This window comes from Stegostoma tigrinum, chromosome 34 (assembly GCF_030684315.1).
Source record: "Stegostoma tigrinum isolate sSteTig4 chromosome 34, sSteTig4.hap1, whole genome shotgun sequence".
Taxonomy (NCBI): domain Eukaryota; kingdom Metazoa; phylum Chordata; class Chondrichthyes; order Orectolobiformes; family Stegostomatidae; genus Stegostoma; species Stegostoma tigrinum.
In genome coordinates this window covers 26,203,296-26,223,553 of record NC_081387.1, presented here as the reverse complement: position 1 = coordinate 26,223,553, position 20,258 = coordinate 26,203,296, and the positions used below count along the sequence as shown (strand labels likewise).

General features: G+C 49.2%; 1 protein-coding gene and 1 long non-coding RNA gene across 6 annotated transcripts in view; one reads left to right on the top strand and one right to left on the bottom strand.

Moving 5' to 3' along the window:
* The window catches only part of LOC125467672 (claudin-4-like), a 60,123-nt gene that overhangs the window by 28,946 nt on the left and 10,919 nt on the right, over positions 1–20,258 (top strand). For 3 of the 5 annotated variants that reach the window (XM_059639735.1, XM_059639736.1, XM_048563822.2), the window contains one exon: positions 8,481–8,896. The exons of the other annotated variants lie outside the window; for them this stretch is intronic. The gene's annotated coding sequence lies outside the window, so the exon portion shown is untranslated. The remainder of the gene's footprint in view (positions 1–8,480; positions 8,897–20,258) is intronic. 5 annotated transcript variants of the gene reach the window in all.
* LOC125467677 (uncharacterized) overlaps positions 16,426–20,258 on the bottom strand; it is a 28,425-nt gene continuing 24,592 nt past the window's right edge. Inside the window, exon 2 of the long non-coding RNA XR_007250682.2 lies at positions 16,426–16,893. This is a non-coding gene — a long non-coding RNA (uncharacterized LOC125467677). The remainder of the gene's footprint in view (positions 16,894–20,258) is intronic.

Genomic DNA, 20,258 nt, shown 5'->3' with positions numbered 1-20,258 from the left:
CAAGACATGTAGAGTACCTAGTCAACAGGAAGAGGGAAGCTTAAGGCTGAGGAAGCAAGGATGGGACAGAGCTCTACAAGCTGGCCAGGAAGGAACTGAAGAATAGACTTAGGAGAGTTAGAAGGGGTATGAGAAAACCTCGGTGGGTAGGATCATGGAAAACCCCAAGGCTTTCTTTACTTATGCGAGGAACAAGAGGATGGCCAGACTGAGGGTAAGGCCAATCAGGGATAGTGGAGGGAACTTGTGTGGAGAGTCAGAGCAGTTAGGGGAAGGCTTTAATCAATACTTTGCTTCAGTATTCACCAGTGAGAGGGACCTTGACGTTTGTGAAGGCAGCATGAAACAGGCAGATATGCTCAAACAGGTTGATGTTAGGAAGGAGGATGTGCTAGAAGTATTGAAAAACATGAGGATAGATAAATCCCCCGGGCCTAATGTTACTATGGGAAGTGAGGGAAGAGATTGCTGTCCCTTTTGGCGACAATCTTTGCGTCCTCACTGCCCATTGCAGTAGTACCAGAAGATTGGAGGGTGGCAAATGTTATTGCATGGTTCAAGAAAGGGAATAGGGATAATTCTGGGAATTACAGACCAGTCAGTCTTACTTCCTCCGCCTCCGCCGCATCTGCTCCCACGATGAGGCATTCCACTCCCACACATCCCAGATGTCCAAGTTCTTCAAGGACCGCAACATCACCCCCCACAGTGGTCGAGAACGCCCTTGACCGCGTCTCCCGCATTTCCCGCAACACATCCCTCACACCCCGCCCCTGCCACAACCGCCCCCAGAGGATCCCCCTCATTCTCACACACCACCCCACCAACCTCCGGATACAAAGCATCATCCTCCGACACTTCCGCCATCTACAATCCGAACCGACCGTCGAAGACATTTTTCCATCCCCACCCTAGTCTGCTTTCCAGAGAGACCATTCTGTCCGTGGTTCCCTTGTTCGCTCCACACTTCCCTCCAACCCCACCACACCCGGCACCTTCCCCTGCAACCGCAGGAAATGCTACACTTGCACCCACACCTCCTCCCTCACCCCCATCCCAGGCCCCAAGATGACTTTCCATGTTAAGCAGACGTTCACCTGCACATTTGCCAATGTGGTGTACTGTATCCATTGTACCCGGTATGGCTTCCTCTACATTGGGGAAACCAAGCAGAGGCTTGGGGACCGCTTTGCAGAACACCTCTGCTCGGTTCGCAATAAACAACTGCACCTCCCAGTCGCGAACTATTTCAACTCCCCCTCCCATTCTTTAGACGACATGTCCATCATGGGCCTCCTGCAGTGCCACAATGATGCCACCCGAAGTTTGCAGGAACAGCAACTCATATTCCGCTTGGGAACCCTGCAGCCCAATGGTATCAATGTGGACTACACCAGCTTCAAAATCTCCCCTTCCCCCACTGCATCCCAAAACCAGCCCAGTTCGTCCCCTCGCCCCACTGCACCACACAACCAGCCCAGCTCTTCCCCTCCCCCCACTGCATCCTAAAACCAGCCCAGCCTGTCTCTGCCTCCCTAACCTGTTCTTCCTCTCACCCATCCCTTCCTCCCACCCTAAGCCGCACCTCCATCTCCTACCTGCTAACCTCATCCCACCTCCTTGACCTGTCAGTCTTCCCTGGACTGACCTATCCCCTCCCTAACTCCCCACCTATACTCTCCTCTCCACCTATCTTGTTTACTCTCCATCTTCGGTCCACCTCCCCCTCTCTCCCTATTTATTTCAGAACCCTCTCCCCATCCCCCTCTCTGATGAAGGGTCTCAGCCCGAAACGTCAGCTTTTGTGCTCCTGAGATGCTGCTTGGCCTGCTGTGTTCATCCAGATTCACACTTTATAGTCTTTATTCTGTGGTGGGCAAATTACTGGAGAGGATTCTGAGACACAGTATTGATGATTATTTGGAAAAGCACTGTTTGATTAGAAATAGTCAGCATGGCTTTGTGAGGGGCAGGTCATACCCGACATTACCCTCCTCCCTCCGGACCAACCTCAGGGAATCTCTACTCTCCATCTTCGGTCTGCCTCCCCCTCTCTCCCTATTTATTCCAGTTCCCTCCCCCCATCCCCCTCTCTGATGAAGGGTCTAGGCCCGAAACGTCAGCTTTTGTGCTCCTGAGATGCTGCTTGGCCTGCTGTGTTCATCCAGCCTCACATTTTATTATCTTAAGCCTTATTGAAATCTTTGAGGATGTGACAAAACACATTGATGAAGGTCGAGCAGTGGATATGGTGTATATGGATTTTAGCAAGGCATTTGTAAGGTTCCCCTGGTAGGCTCATTCAGAAAGTAAGGAGGCATGGGATTCAGGGAAATGTGGCTGCCTGGATACAGAATTGGCTGTCCAATAGGAGTCAGAGGGTGGTAGTAGACAGAAAGTATTCAGCCTGGAGCTCGGTGACCAGTGGTGTTTCACAGGGATCTGTCCTGGAACCTCTGCTCTTTGTGATCTTTATAAATGACTTGGATGAAGATTTGGAAGGGTGGGTTAGTAAATTTGCTGAGGATATGAAGTTTGGTCGAGTTGTGGACAGTGTGGAGGACTGTTGTATGTTGCAACTGGATATTGACAGGATGCAGAGCTGGACAAAGAAGTGGCAGATGGAATTCAATCAGGAAAAGTGCGAAGTGATTGATTTTGGAAGGTCAAATTTACATGTAGATTGCAGGGTTAATGGCAGTGTGGAGGTACAGAGATCTTGGGGTCCACACCCGTAGATCCCTCAAAGTTGCGACCCAAGTTGATCGGGTTGTAAAGAGCATGGGGGCAGAGAAGTGACCTTATGGAGGGTTATAAACTTAAGAGGAGCACAGAAAGGGTGAATAGCCAAGTCTTTATCCCAGGGTAGGAGAGTCGAAAACTAGAGGGTATAGGTTTAAGATGAGAGGGGCAAAGATTTACAAGGGACCTAAGGAGTAATGTTTTCAAACAGAGGGTGGTGCGTATATGGAATGAGCTGCCGGAGGAGGTGTGTGGGGGCTGGTACAGTTACAGCATTTAAAAGGCATCTGGATGGGGACATGAATAGGAAGGGTTTCGAGGGATCGGGGCCAATGCAGGCAAATGGGGCTGGATTTATTTAGGATATCTGATCGGAATGGAAGGGTTGGACTGAAGTTTGTCTCTATGGCTGTATCAGTGACAATAAGATTGGAAGGAATTCAAGCTATCAAAAGGAGAGAGAGAATCTGGAAAGGGACTTGGAGGCATTCAGTCTGCAAGCTGCATTAATGTGAACTTGTCCACTTTGGTGGGAAGAATAGAATGTTTTATGGGGAGAAATTGGAAGGATGTATGTGTCAGAGGGATCTGGGTATCCTGGTTATGGAGTTAGTTTGCAGGTACAGCCAGTGAATGGAGCGTTATCACTTATTGTAAGGGGAATGGAATATAAAAGGAAGGCTGTTTGCCGTCGGCTGGACAAGGGGAGACCAGATGGGTGTGTACATGTCACTTTAAAAGAAACATAACTACTATCGAATCAGCTCAGGAAACGTTTACTTGACTTGTCGCTGGGATGAAGGGACTTACCTTTTGAAGGAAGGGTAAGAGGTTGAGTCTGTGCCAGGTGGAGTTAGGATGAAGGTTTGGTGATATTTAGTGAAACAAATCCAATGCTGAAGGGGCTGGAGAGAGTGGGTTCTGTCCCCTTGTGGTCAGACTGGAGCCTGCAGGCTCAGGTATGATAATATGGGGGCTCCATTTTAAAATGGATGCGAGGAGACCTTCTCCCTGTTGGAATTCCATTAGTTTGTGGAATTCTCTTCTCCAGAGAGCAGTGGAGGCCGGTGAAGATGAGGTTAGGTAGATTTTGAATAGACAAGTGATTTAATGGTAGTGACGGGATGAGGCCACAACTAGATCCGTCATGATCTTATTGAATGACAGAGTAAGCTTGAAGGGCTGAATGGCCTAATTCTGCTCTTTAGCCCTGTTTTATTATAATGTTCTGCCTTCCTCACAGATGGAAACGGTTCCCTGGTTGACTAATGAACCTTCCAAGGAAATGCTGGTTCCGAGCTGCAGTGGGAAACCACTTCCTCAAAGGGGAAACACCAAAGGCAGCTGCAAAGTACCCAGTGCCAGCCTGGCTCAGGCCTCTACCTGGCAACGGGGCAGCACCAGGCCTCTTTCAATCTCCAGCTTTTCAAAGAAAAGAAACATTAATCGAAGGGCTGGACAGAATGTTAGTCTGTCGAGCAGGAGAAACAATGGATGTGAATAGGAACTGGGCAACCGGCAAGCTTTGACCGCATCGACTTTGGCAAAATCCTGCCATCTAGTGGGTGGCGCAGTGGCACAGTGGATAGCACTGCAGCCTCATATCACCAGGGACCCAGGTTCGATACTACCCTCGGGCAACTGTCTGTGTGCAGTTTGCTCATTCTCACCGTGTCTGCGTGGGTTTCCTCCAGGTGCTCCAGTTTCCTCCCACAGTCCAAAGGTTAGGGTGGATTGGCCATGCTAAATTGTCCCATAGTGCCCAGGGATGTGCAGGTTAGGGTTGATTGGCCGTGCTAAATTGTCCCATAGTGCCCAGGGATGTGCAGGTTAGGGTTGATTGGCCGTGCTAAATTGTCCCATAGTGCCCAGGGATGTGCAGGTTAGGGTGGGATTGGCCGTGCTAAATTGTCCCATAGTGCCCAGGGATGTGCAGGTTAGGGTGGATTGGCCGTGCTAAATTGTCCCATAGTGCCCAGGGATGTGCGGGTTAGGGTGGATTGGCCGTGGGAAATGCGGGGTTACGGGAATAGGGGAGAGGGTGGCTCTGCGTTAGGCTGCCCTCCAGATGGGTGGTGTGAATTGATGAGCTGAATGGCCTGCTTCCACACAATTGTGCCATGCAGTTAGAGTTTGGGCTCTGAGGTCTGGAAACTGGGCTGGCTCATGACCTCTCAGAGATAACCCCAACTGTATCTGCTGAGGACATGGGACTAAAATGTATTGAATTTAAAACTATATTTTACCCCTCCTGTTGGATTTGAGAAATGTAATCCACAGAAGCAGGAGGCAGCCTGCAGCCTGCTCGTTCATTTGACACCATTGCGGCTGATCATCGGCTCAACTGCAGTTTTCTGTTCTCTCCCTGTGGTCTCACTCCTTGACCTATCCCTAGCCTTACCAAGACTCACGAACAGGTTTGTGGATGTGACCAGCAGCCTTTGCAGAACAGAACTCCTTACACCTCATACACTAAATGCCAAGTGGCCTGTGACCTGTTAATAAGTCTCCCTATAAATTCAAGTCTTACTTTATTCTGATGTTCCATTATTTTAATGTCAGGGAACAGCAGCTTTCATTTATATCTCTGGTGATATATCTGCCTATCCATCATGAACTTTATTTCTTCAATGGTCTGACCCAGAGCTTGGAGTTGTTTGTGTGAGGGAAACAAGGCGAACATTAAAACATGACCCTTGTTTCCAAGGCGACAAAGCCAAACCGAGAACGTGAGCCATTCATCTCTCCTTTCCAACTTGTGCTTAGGCATTGCCAGCCTGTTCCCAGCTGACAATCAATCGTTCACCCATATCTCCCACTTGATGGCTGGACACACTGTTCCCACACAAGCAAATTACTTTCAGTCAGCCATGAACACTGAAGACAGCTTGAACAATCAGCGGCATTTACACTGACAGATGAGGGATCGCCCTGGTGATGCGCCATTTGGAACAAGGATGGGCAGTGTCCCCATCCCCAGGGAAAAATATCTCCATACATTCCCATTCTGCTCGGATCTTCATGGACGCTGTTTTTTTAGAACATAGAACATTACAGCACAGTACAGGCCCTTTGGCCCTCAATGTTGCGCCGACCTGTCATACCAATCTCAAGCCCATCTAACCTACACTATTCCATGTACGTCCATATGCTTGTCCAATGACGACTTAAATGTACCTAAAGTTGGCGGATCTACTACCGTTGCAGGCAAAGCGTTCCATTCCCTTACTACGCTCTGAGTAAAGAAACTACCTCTGACATCTGTCCTATATCTTTCACCCCTCAATTTAAAGCTATGCCCCCTCATGCTCGCCGTCACCATCCTAGGAAAAAGGCTCTCCCTATCCACCCTATCTAACCCTCTGATTATTTTATATGTTTCAATTAAGTCACCTCTCCACCTTCTTCTCTCTAACGAAAACAGCCTCAAGTCCCTCAGCCTTTCCTCGTAAGACCTTCTCTCCATACTAGGCAACATCCTAGTAAATCTCCTCTGGACCCTTTCCAAAGCTTCCACATCCTTCTTATAATGCGGTGACCAGAACTGTACACAATACTCCAAGTGCGGCCGCACCAGAGTTTTGTACAGCTTCACCATAACCTCTTGGTTACGGAAAATTTGGGCAAATATTCCTCATCAATCAGAGTATGCTGAGGTTGGAAGTCTCTTCCTGAAATGTGCTACCGACTGCGAATGACCAGGCTTTATTGGGGTCCATTAGCAGAAATGGTGGAAAAGGGAGGAAAGTGGAGTTGATGGAGCAGATCAGCCATGGCGAAGCGGGGCTGATGGGCTGAATGGCCTACTCTAGCGCCTATTCCTTATGTTGACGCCATGATTCCCCTACAGTCAGCCTCAGGGAAAATTATCACCCTCTCCAGAGCGGTCAGAAGCTGATTGGAAAGTGTTCTGGCCGGAGATGATCACAATGTAGATAATGGTGAACGAGGTTATGTTGCCTTCAGAAAGTGCCCACAGTCCAACAAACACAATGTCATCACATGATTCAGAAGATCTTGTCTCCATTTATCGGGTCTCAACGCCTCACACTGATCAACTGTTGGGAAAATTTCCCAAAACGAGTCCAGAACTGGACTTTTGTTACCGTACCCAGAATTCCTTGCCCAGAGTGACAGTTTAACATTAGATTTCCATTGATGGCCAACACCAGAACATGACTGCAAGCTGTAGTCTTAGCGGCCTCTCTCTCTGCGGAGTCAAACAGAGGAGCACTTTAAAAAAAGAGCAGGAGTAGGCCACTCCCTGCTTTGAAACTGCTCTTATTTACTATGACCACGGCTGATCATCCAATTCAATACAAACTTCCTGTTTGTCCCCATGTCCATTGGTCCGTTTAACGCCAAGTGCTCTCACCAACTCGTTCTTGAAATCATACAATGTTTCGGTCTTGCCTGCTTTTTTGGGGAACTCCATGTGTTCCCCACACTCTGAGTGAAGAAATTGTTCCTCATCTTAGCCCGAAATGGTTTATCATTTATCCTTAGACTGTGACCACCTGGTTCGGGAACATCCTTCCTGTATCCATCTTGTTAGAATTATAGATCATACAGCACAGAAACTGATCCTTTGGTCCAACTCATCGGCACGCTGACCTAGTCCCATTTTACAGCATTCTGCCCATATCCCTCTAAACCCTTCCTATTCATGTACCCATCCTGATGCCTTTTTAAATGCTGTAATTGTACCAGCCTCCACCACTTCCTCTGGCAGCTCATTCCATTACACGCACAACCATGTGTAAATCTTTTCCCTCCTACTTTAAACCTATGCCCCTCTAGCTTTGGATTCCCCTACCCTAGGACTATCCATGCCTCTCATGATTGTATAAACCTCGATAAGGTCACCCCTCAGCCTCAGCTCCAGGGAAAATAGCCCCAGTCTATTCAGTCTCTCCCCACAGCTGAAACCCTCCAGCCCTGGCAACATCCTTCTGCACCCTCTCAAGTTAATATCATCCTTCCTGTAGCAGGGAGACTAGAATCGAATGCAGTATTCCAATAGTGGCCTCACCAATGTCCTGTACAGCGGTAACATGACTTCCAAGCTTTCTCCAGTATTTCTTAAATGAAGTGGGGTGTGGGATTGATTTGATTTATTGTCATGTGTCCCTAAGTACCGTGAAAAGATTCGTTTTGTGAGCAATGCAGGCAGATTATTGGCAAGCAAGGACATACAGATCATCAGGTGCTCAGACAGAGTGATAATGTTCCCTCTATCCTGTATGGGAGACCGATGTACTCTGATATTTGAAGTGCTTGTGATGTACCTGACATACACATTAACAGCCAATGTTGAAGCAGAGAGTTGGCATTAGTGAAGGACTGACATTAACATTTCCCCAGCACTCACAGACAAGCAGCAAAAGCTGCAATGGAGCTACAATGAGGCTAATGCTCTCCCTTTTTGTTTAGCTTTTTACTTTCAACAACAACACAGCTAGGAAATATTAAACTGAAATGAATTGAAACCTGGATAACAAAGAGTGAAGCTGGATGAACACAGCAGGCCAAGCAGCATCTCAGGAGCACAAAAGCTGACGTTTCCGGCCTAGACCCTTAATCAGAGAGGGTCTAGGCCCGAAACGTCAGCTTTTGTGCTCCTGAGATGCTGCTTGGCCTGCTGTGTTCATCCAGCTTCACACTTTGTTATCCTGGATTCTCCAGCATCTGCAGTCCCCATTATCTATGAATTGAAACCTGATTGTGTTTGTTTGCAGTGACCTTGCAGGGGATTGCTCACTGTCTGTGCAGTCACGGTGCTCATACCAACCATTCAGAAGACCAATCAGCCCATTGGAGCCTGCTTTGTCATTCAAGAGGATCATGGGTTGTGTCCTGGACATCCCACGTAGATGCGACATACTAGAATGCACAACAATGCTTCTTCTTCCTCAGGCGGTAAGGACCCTTACCACCATATAAAGCATACTGTACCTGGTACGGGAACTGCTCTGCCCAGGACCGTAAGAAACTACAGAAGGTGGTGTGCACAGCCCAGAGCATCACAGAAGTCAACCTTCTATCCGTGGACTCCATTTTACACAGCTCACTGCTGGGGAAGGGCAGCCAACATCATCAAAGAGCCATCACACCGTCGGAATGATCTCCTCCAGCCTTCTCTGTCAGGCAGAAGGTACAGAAGTTCAGGAACAGCTTCTTCCCTGCTGTTATTGGACTGCTGAATGGGCCTCTCTAACTTACATAACCTGTATGGCTCACTATGTCTAAGCACCTTATGATCTGCATGTCCTTGCTTGCTAATGATCTGCCTGCATTGCTCATAGAACGAACCATTTTACTGTGCTGAGGTACACATGAAACTAAATCAAATCAAACACATTTTCCTCAACCCACTGTTAACTCCTGATTTCCATGTCTAATAAAGCTCGCTCCTACCAATATGAAATGATCCTTTCTCCATCACCTTCTGAAGCACAAAGGTAGAAACTCACACAACCATTGGACAGGAAACAATTCTCCTCGTCCCTGGACCGAAAGGGTGAGCCTTCAGTTTAGAACACTGCACCCTGGCTCAAGGCTGACCCAAACAGGGGTGGCACGGTGGCACAGTGGTTAGCACTGCTACCTCACAGCGCCAGGGGCCTAGGTTCGATTCCACCTGTGAGCAACTGTGTGGAGTATGCACATTCCTCTGTGTCTGCGTGGGTATCCATCGGGTGATCCAGTTTCCTCCCACAGTCCAAACATGTACTGGCTAGGTGGGTTAGCTGTGGGGCATTGCCCCGTAGTGTCCAGTGCTGTGGAGGCTAGATGGGAAATGCAGAGTTATGGGGACGTGGTGGGATGCTATTTGGGATGTTGTTGCTGACCCAAGGGGCTAAATGACCTCTTTCTGCACTGTAGCTGTTCTATGATCTCCTCCATGTATACCTTGATAAAATAATCGGGATCCTGTACACTTCAACTAATTTGCCCTTCACTCTAAACCCCTGGGAGAACAGGCCCAGTTTGTCCAACCTTTTCTCCTAAAACAAGCCACCACCCCACCCAGTTTACCGACACAAAACAAAAAGAACAATTTATTTCTCTCCGGCCTTCATACTTTCGACTCACAATCCTGGCTTCTTTCTCTTTCAGCCCTTTCCCTTGTTCATATCTGTGAGCCTGGTTCTACTCTCAGCGTCACTGACTATTGAAACTCTGAGGTTTGACCCTATTACTAGGAAATGTTGCATTAATTGCTTAATCTTCATTAAAGATGCTGACTCACTTTGCTTTATGGGTGGATTCTCTGATAAGCAGCGAACGTTCAGTGATAATAGGAACTGCAGATGCTGGAGAATCTGAGATAACAAGGTGTGGAGCTTGATGAACACAGGAGGCCAAGCAGCATCTTAGGAGCACAAAAGCTGACATTTTGAGTCGAGACCCTTCATCAGAAAAGGGGGAGGGGGAGAGCGTTCTGAAATAAATAGGGAGAGAAGGGGAGGCGGACCGAAAATGGATGGAGGAGAAGATAGGTGGAGAGGAGACAGACAAGTTAAAGGTGGGGGGATGGAGCCAGTAAAGGAGAGTGTAAGTGGGGAGCGTGGAGGGGATAGGTCAGTCCGGGGAGGACAGACAGGTCAAGGGGATGGTATGAGGTTAGTAGGTGGGAAATAGGCGTGTGGCTTGAGGTGGGAGAAGGGGACAGGTGAGAGGAAGAGTAGGCTATGGAGGTGGGGATGAGCTGGGCTGGTTTTGGGGGTAGGGGACATTTTGAAGCTTGTGAAGTCCACATTGATACCATTGGGCTGCAGGGTTCCCAAGCGGAATATAAGTTGCTGTTCCTGCAACCTCTGGGTGGCATCGTTGTGGCACTACAGGAGGCCCAGGATGGACATGTCATTTAAGGAATGGGAGGGGGAGTTGAAATAGTTCGCCACTGGGAGGTGCCGTTTTTTTTATTGCAAACCGAGCATAGGTGTCCTGCAAAGCGGTCCCCAAGCATCCGCTTGGTTTCCTTCCTGCAAAAATTCCATCCCCTATTCCTAATTCCTTCGCCTCTGCCGCATCTTCTCCCAGGATGAGGCATTCGACTCTCATACATCCCAGAAGTCCACATTTTTCAAGGACCACAACAACCCCCCGCAGTGGTCGAGAACACCCTCAACTGTGTCTCCCGCATTTTCCGCAACTTATCCCTCACACCCCGTCCCCACAATAACCACCAAAAGAGAATCCCCCTCATCCTCATGTACCACCCCACCAGTTCCAACACATCATCCTCCAACACTTCCACCATCTACAATCCGACCCCACCACCCAAGACATTTTTCCATCCCCACCCTTGTCTGCTTTCCGGAGGGACCACTCTCTCCGGGACTCCCTTGTCGGCTCCACACTCCCCTCCAACCCCACCACACACGGCACCTTCCCCTGAAACCGCAGGAAATGCTACACTTGCCCCCACACCTCCTCCCTCACCCCTGTCCCAGGCCCCAAGATGACTTTCCATATCAAGCAGATGTTCACCTGCACATCTGCCAATGTGGTATACTGCATCCACTGTACCCGGTGTGGCTACCTCTACATTGGGGAAACCAAGCGGAGGCTTGGGGACCGCTTTGCAGAACACCTCCGCTCGGTTCGCAATAAACAACTGCACCTCCCAGTCGTGAACAATTTTAAGCCCCCCTCCCATTCCTTAGATGACATGTCCATCCTGGGCCTCCTCCAGTGCCACAACGATGCCATCCGAAGTTTGCAGGAACAGCAACTCATATTCCGCTTGGGAATCCTGCAGCCCAATGGTAATAATGTGGACTTCACCAGCTTCAAAATCTACCCTTCCCCCACTGCATCCCAAAACCAGCCCAGCTCATCCCCGCCTGCCTAACCTGTTCTTCCTCTCACCTATCCCCTCTCTCACCTCAGCCGCTCCTCCATTTCCCACCTACTAACCTCATCCCGCCTCCTTGACCTGTCCATCCTCCCCGGACTGACCTATCCCCTCCCTACCTCCCCACCTATACTCACCTCTACAGGCTCCATCCCTGCCTCTTTAACTTGTCTGTCTCCTCTCCACCTATGTTCTCCTCTATCCATATTCAATGTGCCTCCCCCTCTCTCCCTATTTATTTCAGAACCCTCCCCCCTCCCCCTTTTCTGATGAAGGGTCTAGGCGCGAAACATCAGCTTTTGCGCTCCTAAGATGCTGCTTGGCCTGCTGAGTCCATCCAGCTCCACACTTTGTTATCAACATTCAGTGACTTTCACTTTCCACCTGACTGTAGGAGGAATGTGGACTATAGGGGTTCTCTCATTGACAGATTTATCAACCAAGTGATCCACCTAACAATGTCCTCCACTCAGGTTCACCTCAGCGCATCGTGGAAGTGGTTTTCAGTAGTTGAGAGGGACTGTTGAATTAACTGAGAGAGGGCACTGGGTGGAAAGCGGTGGGAGGTGTCCTTGCCCGAGTTTGACCAATTGTCAAAAGGCTTCATAAGGTTAATGCTGATGACTCACTCTCCTCTGTACCATCACCCCAACTGGGTCTGTCCTGCCCATTTTATTCCTTAACTAGCAGTTTGGTACTACTTAAAATATTTTTTTAAGGCAAAGGAGGATAGATTGTTGATGACTGAGGGGATGCAAGACTATTGGTTAAGTATGCAGAATCAGAATTAGATTTCATTGTTGCACACCCTTGAGTACTTAATCTCATGCTCCCCAAAACCCTTAATTCCTTTACTGTTCAAAAATCTATCTTTGCCTTAAAGACATTCAATGAGGCACCCTCCACTGTTTCACTGGGCACTGAGTGACTTGCTCTTTCTCATATATGTGTAACCGAGGGGGCATGCTGGGCCATTTCAGAGGGCAGGTTAAAAAGTGACCACAAAGCTATGATCCTGGAGTCACATGTAGACCCCACATGTAGGTAAGGATGGCAGATTTCCTTCCCTACAGGACATGAGGGAGACCCACAGCTAAGAAATCCTAGGAGCTGTTGTTAAAACATTATAATCAACACAAAACTGAACTTCTTCTGAGGAAAAGCCATATTGGATCGAAAAATTAACTCTTGTTCCTCCCTGCACAGGTGCTGCCAGACCTGTTGAGCTTCTCCAGCTGGTTTGTGGGTTAGTAGGAACTGCAGATACTGGAGAATCTGAGATAACAAGGTGTAGAGCTGGATGAACACAGCAGGCCAAGCAGCATCAGAGCAGCAGGAAAGCTGATGTTTCGGGTCTGGACCCTTCTTCTGAAGGTCTGAAGAACCCTTTTTCTGAAGAAGAAGGGTCCAGACCCGAAATGTCAGCTTTCCTGCTGCTCTGATGCTGCTTGGCCTGCTGCGTTCATCCAGTTCTACGCCTTGTTATCTCCAGTTGGTTTGTGTTTGTTTCAGATTTCCAGTATTCTGCTTTAGTTTCTGCCTTGGAGCATTTCAGATCCACTTTTCCATGATGACCAGAAATGATTGGGCAATTGATGTCGGGGATGGTCAAGACGTGAGTGGGAATAGGGGAATGGAGTTACCTTGAGGATTGCTAGGCTGGAAGAGGAGATAGATATGGGGAGGGGAGGGGGATAGAAATGGGGCGATTTTTGGGACCATACAGTTTGCGACAGTATAGGTGTTGTGCTATGTAAAATTCCGAACATAAACTATTCCTAGAAGCAACAACAATGAGGGGCTTATCTTGCCTACTTGGCAAGTTTCTATGTATTTTCATGAACGGTTTAAAAATATACTTAATTGGACGCATGAAAGACATTTACTAATTGGTGTTTTTATCTTTGCTCCCTCTCTCTGGGTGGTTTGCGGCTTTTGTTTATCTCTGCTGGTGCCAGCCACTGATGTAACTGTCCAAAAACCAGGAGGAAATACCAATTCCCATTAATCTCCCTGGAGTAGATCATTGCAAACGTCAAAGGCTGACGTCTGGAATCTAATCACCTTTCCTTATTTCCAAAACCTGTCGACCTTGTGCAATAGCTCTGTTGCCTGGGTTTGTGAGTCAGAGGGACACTGACAGCACAGATTCAATTCCTGATCTGAGTGGGGGCATCTATTAATGATCCTGTCAGCTCAACCTGGCCTGAGGTGTGGTGACCTCCTGTTAAACCATCTAGGCCCAAAACGTCAGCTTTTGTGCCCCTGAGATGCTGCTTGGCCTGCTGTGTTCATCCAGCTCCACACGTTATTATCAGTTATGTATTCTGCTCTCCCATGAAGCCGCAGCACTATGGGTCAGTGTTTGGGAGGAGTGGTCTGGTGGGGCTCATGGTGTGGGAGGAGTTGGCTGTAGTGATTTTAAGGGAAACTCCCCAGTTACTCAGGAATTCAAGTTGAGGTCTTCTGTCAGACAGTTAGCCAGATGAGTCCTATGGAACAGTTTGACTTCAACTCAGAGTTGGACACCTCGGCAGAGTGGACATCCAAAAATCAACTTCCCGCCATTCCCATGAAATTCACCGTGTCCGGGCTGCAATGGGGTCCTGAAACATGCCCTGGGTCCACAGACCCTGAGGCTTAGAGTTCTGGCTTGTCATCTGAGCTGAGAATTCAGTGCAACACTGACAGAATGCTGCATGGACGAGGGAGCTGTCATCTCAAGAGGGGACAATATTAGATCACGTGGGTAGACATTAAGGATCCCACAGAAGAAGAGAATTGCTTTTGCCATTGACCTGAGCATGTTCTTCTGTCAGTCGACAACTGACGAACGAAACACACACTTCATCTCTGCTCAACTGCACATTTTGCCCTTAGATCAGTTATTGTTCTACAGATAGAATGGGACCACTTTCAAAATCTTGACTCCCATAATGTTGCAACCAATATGTGATTATTTTTTGACCAAATATGCTAAACCTGTTTGCTATTTAACTGTAAGCACTAGGCTGGAGCGTAAGTATATAAAATTAATCAGTTACTAATTATATTCTACAAAGTGATGATTACGTGAATGAAACATTCAGCTCAAAGCAGCAATTGTCTTCTCAAAGCCAAAAGCTAGACTGAAAACAGTTCCTCTTCCGCACCTACACAGGCCCCAAACCCCACCTCTTCCTCCGTTACATTGATGACTGTATCGGCGCCGCCTCTTGCTCCCTAGAGGAGCTCGAACAGTTCATCCACTTCACCAACACCTCCCACCCCAACCTCAAGTTCACCTGGGCCATCTCCAACACATCCCCCACCTTCCTGGACCTCTCAGTCTGCATCTCAGGTAACCAGCTAGTAACTGATGTCCATTTCAAGCCCACCGACTCCCACAGCTACCGAGAATACACTTCCTCCCACCCACCCTCCTGCAAAAATTCCATCCCCTATTCCCAATTCCTCCACCTCCGCTGCATCTGCTCCCAGGATGAGGCATTCCACTCCCGCACATCCCAGATATCCACGTGCTTCAAGGACCGCAACTTTCCCCCCACAGTGGTCGAGAATGCCCTTGACCGCGTCTCCTGCATTTCCCGCAACACATCCCTCACACCCCGCCCCTGCCACAACCGCCCCCAGAGGATCCCCCTCATTCTCACATACCACCCCACCAACCTCCGGATACAACGCATCATCCTCCGACACTTTCGCCATCTACAATCCGACCCCACCACCAAGCCATTTTTCCATCCCCACCCTTGTCTGCCTTCCAGAGAGACCACTCTCTCCGTGACTCTCCAGTCCGCTCCACACTCCCCTCCAACCCCACCACACCTGGCACCTTCCCCTGCAACTGCAGGAAGAGCTACACTTGCCCCCGCACCTCCTCCCTCACCCCCATCCCAGGCCCCAAGATGACTTTCCATATTAAGCAGATATTCTCCTGCACATCTGCCAATGTGGTATATTGTATCCATTGCACCCGGTGTGGCTTCCTCTACACTGGGGAAACCAAGCGGAGGCTTGGGGACTGCTTTGCAGAACACCTCCACTCGGTTCGTAACAAACAACTGCACCTCCCAGTCGCAACCCATTTTAACTCCCCCTCCCATTCCTCAGACGACATGTCCATCATGGGCCTCCTGCAGTGCCACAATGATGCCACCCGAAGGTTGCAGGAACAGCACCTCATATTCCGCTTGGGAACCCTGCAGCCCAATGGTATCAATGTGGACTTCACAAGCTTCAAAATCTCCCCTCTCCCCACTGCATCCCAAAATCAGCCCAGCTCATCCCCTCTCCCCACTGCATCCCAAAACCAGCCCAGCTCAACCCCTGCCCCCACTGCATCCCAAAACCAGCCCAGCTCACCCCGCCTCCCTAACCTGTTCTTCCTCTCACCCATCCCTTCCTCCCACAACAAGCCACACCTCCATTTCCTACCTACTAACCTCATCCCACCTCCTTGACCTGCCCGTCTTCCCTGGACTGACCTATCCCCTCCCAACCTCCCCACCTATACTCTCCTCTCTACCTATCTTCTTTTCTCTCCATCTTCGGTCTGCCTCCCCCTCTCTCCCTATTTATTCCGGAACCCTCACCTCATCCCCCTCTCTGATGAAGGGTCTAGGCCCGAAATGTCAGCTTTTGTGCTTGAGATGCTGCTGGGCCTGCTGTGTTCATCCAGCCTCACATTTCATTATCTTGAAAACAGAGTTTGGTTGTTTTGCCATGGGTTCCCGAAATGGAGAGGGTCTTAAAGTTTTCCTTTTTAGTCAAAGGATTCCAGAAAGAAAAGGTAGCAAAGGATCAAACCAGATCCAATCTTCACATACCCCTGCATTTACTTACAGATTTATGCATTACAAATGTAGATCTCTAAACTCCAATCATCACATTTTCAGGCTGGTCTATTGGTAGGGACTCAACGAAATCCCTGCTTAATGTACTCCACCTGAATACAGAGAATGTACAACTGGTGAAAGCTAAAGATCTAATATAGGTGGTCTTCTCTTACCATTTACAGATGGTAATAAAAAGGTCAGCTTTATTAACCATGCTTTGTTTTATGTTGAGATGGTAGCCGGGCTCTAATTGAATCAACACCATCCTTGTCATACGGGAGTCTGGTATTCTCACGCTTCGTGGCAGCTTCTGAAGCGACTTGTCCTTACCCTGCCAGGCCAGCGCTGCGCCACACCATACCTCCTTCAGAAAAACCAAAATGACTGTCGACGTGGAAATCAGGAACAAAAATGGAACTCAGTGGGAAAGCTCGGCAGGTCTGGCAGCATCTGTGAAGGAGAAAACAGAGTTAACGTTTTGGGTCCAGTGACCCTTCCTCAGAACTGATGGCGGGGAAAGCATCAGTTTAAGTGCAGAAATTAGGGAGTTGGGTGGGGTAGAGAGTAAACGACAGGATAGGGCCCAAAGAGGGGGAAAGACAGTTGGACAGACAAAGGAGCTGCTAACGATCAGGCTGGGAGGGTGAATAGCTGTTATTGGGGACTGTTAGTGACTAACAACAGAGGGTGTGTGGTGACAGGCTGTGGTAACAAGGCCTGGTGTGTGGGGTGGGGGCTGGGACATGGGAGAGTTTAGGCCCTAAAGTTATTGAACTCAATATTGAGTCCGGAGGGCTGTAGGGTCCCCAAGCGGAAAATGAGATGTTGTTCCTCCAGCTTGTGCTGGGCTTCACCGAAACACTGTAGCAAACCAGAGACAGAGATGTTGGCCAGGGAGCAGAATGGTGCATTGAAGTGGCAGGCAACAGGTAGTTCAGGGTCTTTTTTGCAAATAGAATGTAGATGCTCTGCAAAGCGGTCACCAAGTCTACGCTTCGTTTCCCCAATGTAAAGGAGACCACATTGTGAGCAGCGAATGCAGGAGACTAGATTCTGGGAAGTGCTGCTTCACATGGAAGGTATGTTTGGGCCCTTGGATGCTGGGGAGGGGCGAGGTAAATGGGCAGGTGTTGCCAGTTACAGGGGAAGGTGCTGTAGGGCTGTAGGGAGGTGTTGGGGGTGAAGGGAGTGTGGACCAAGGTGTCCCGGAGGGAATGGTCCCTGCGGAAGGCGGACAAGGGAGGGGAGGGGAATATGTGTCCATTGGTGGCATCTTGCTGGAGGTGGCGGAAATGGTGTCTGATGATCATCGGTGAGGCAGTGACGGAGAGAGGCGGGATGGTGAGGCAGCGATGGTGAGAGTGTGAATGGTGACAGTGAGGCAGTGACAGTGAGAGTGGGCACGGTGATGGTGAGGCAGTGACTGTGAGAGTGGGGCCGGTGAGAGTGGGGACGGTGAGGCAGTGACGGTGAGAGTGGGGCTGGTGAGGTGGTGACGGAGGTGAGAGCGGGTGGCATTGCCTACCTATGGTGATGGCTGTGGAGTTTCCCCCTTGGCAATCAGAGATGGCAGCAGTGGTGGGACACACAGGCTGGGCCCAGGTACCTGCATCATTGCGGATTTGGGCTTAGGGACTCTGAAATCTCAGCTTTTCTTTCATTCTTACTTTTTAGTTTTGTTAAATCTTTTAGTTCTGGCATGTGTAACAGTGAATGACAACTTTGTGCACTATTCACTGTGCTTATGTATTCCTGTAAATAAATCAATGCTATTTGGGTACTTGGTGTTTCCTGATTGGTCACAGATAATGGCCGTGGTTGGGTGTTACTGAGGGCACCATGCCCTGGGGAAGCTGGTGCTGAGATGTCAGGGAACAGTCGATGGCAGTATTGAGATAATTATCAGGTTCCCAGCAGATCGCTGCCCTTTGCCTGGGTCAGGAGCCATTCTAGATTGAGATTGTGGAAACGAGAATATAATCACCACTGACATGGAGCTTCTGAAGTTCTGGGATAAATCCTAGACAAGAGGGAGATTTTTAAAAAAAGTAATTTGTGGGGCGTGAGTGTCATTGGTTGGGCCCAGCATTTATTGCCCCGTCCCTAATTGCCCCCCTTGAGAAGGTGGTGGTGAGCTGCCTCCTTGAGACGCTGCAGTCCATGTGCTTTGGGGTGACTCACAATGTCCCTTAGGGAGGAAATTCCAGGATTCTGACCCAGCGACACTGAAGGAACGGGGATATATTTCCAAGTCAGGATGGGGAGGGGCTCAGAGGGGATCTTGCAGGGGGCTGGTATTCCCTTGTACCTGCTGTCCCTTGTCCTTCTGGATGGAAGTGGGTCGTGGGTTTGGAAGGTGCTGCCTGAGGGTCTTTGGTGAATCCCTGCAGAGCATCTTGTAGATAGTACACACTGCTGCGACTGAGCGTCGGTGGGGGGGAGGGAGTGGGATGTTTGTGGATGTGGTGCCAATTGAGCGGGGGCTGCTTTGTCCTGGATGGTGTCGAGCTTCTTGAGTGTTGTTGGGGCTACCCCCATCCAGGGGCAAGTCGGGGGAGGGGTATTCCCTCACACTCCTGCCTTGTTCCTTGTAGACGGTGGAACAGGGTTTGGGGAGCCAGGAGGCGAGTTACTCACCGCAGGATTCCCAGCCTCTGAACTTTAGCCACAATACTTGTACGTCTAGTCCAGTTGAGTTTCTGGTCAAAGGAAACCTTCAGGGGGCTGATAGCGGTGGTGGGGGCCGTGGTGTGATTGGTGTGAGGGGTTACTCGTCGATGGTAATGCCATTGAAGGGGCAGTGGTTAAGTTGCCTCTAATTGGAGATGGACATTGCCTGGCATTTGTGTGGCACGAATGTTACTTGCCAGTTGTTGGCACAAGCCTGGATAGTCCAATATGTTGTGACACCGTGCCAACAACAGCTGGCATGGAAATAGAGAAAATAAAGCATCAGATGGCAACAGGAGCCTGTACAAATCCAGATAAAAGAGGTACAGGAAGGAATTGAAGGCAGGGACAGCAAAACTGGGAGTTGAGAAACAGTAAAAACTTGGAAGCAAACCAAGGAAACATGACTATTTGATCAGGGAGAACAGTAGCTTTTCCCTGTTGCCCACCCAGCAATATTGCACCATCAAATGGTGGGGGGCAGAAATTCAAGCTGGGAGAGCACACTGGGCACCGTCATTAATCCCATCTGTTCCCCAACAATCATCTTACATCAAAATTGCACCCAAACACTCATCTCCATGATCCGCAGGGAGAGAGAGGGAATTGGTGCTGAGTTTAATTTCAGAGTCACTGAGGGGGAGAGCTTGAGGCGACAGCGAGTCTGGGAATCGAAGCCGAACCGTTGAGGTCTCTCTCTGCACGTGAACCATACGCCCGTAAGACAGCTGGGTGATGGCAAGAAGATAGACAGCAAGATCAGCAGCGCAGGAGGTCAGGCGTCATAGAATCGTGTAATGTTACAGTGCAGAGGAAGGCCATTCTGCCCAGTGTTCCTGGACCAGCTCTTTGTCCAATCAGTCTCCCATTCCCAATCTTTCTCCAAAGCCTGCCTGCAGATCTCTCTTGCAGTAGATCTGTTGTGAGCCTGTCCATTTCAGCAATCCTCCCTTGTAGCTGGTGTGACCCTCCACATTTTGAAAGATTAGGAAAGGGCAGAGATCCCAAGAGGAAACCTCTGAGAAATGCCACTCGTGTACGTCACTCTTTGCCTTCTCTCCTCTCTGCGAATCTCACTCCCTTTAATCCCAGCAGGATTTAGATTCATTAACAAGTTGGAAGAGAGGGCAGTAAAAAGGGATCTC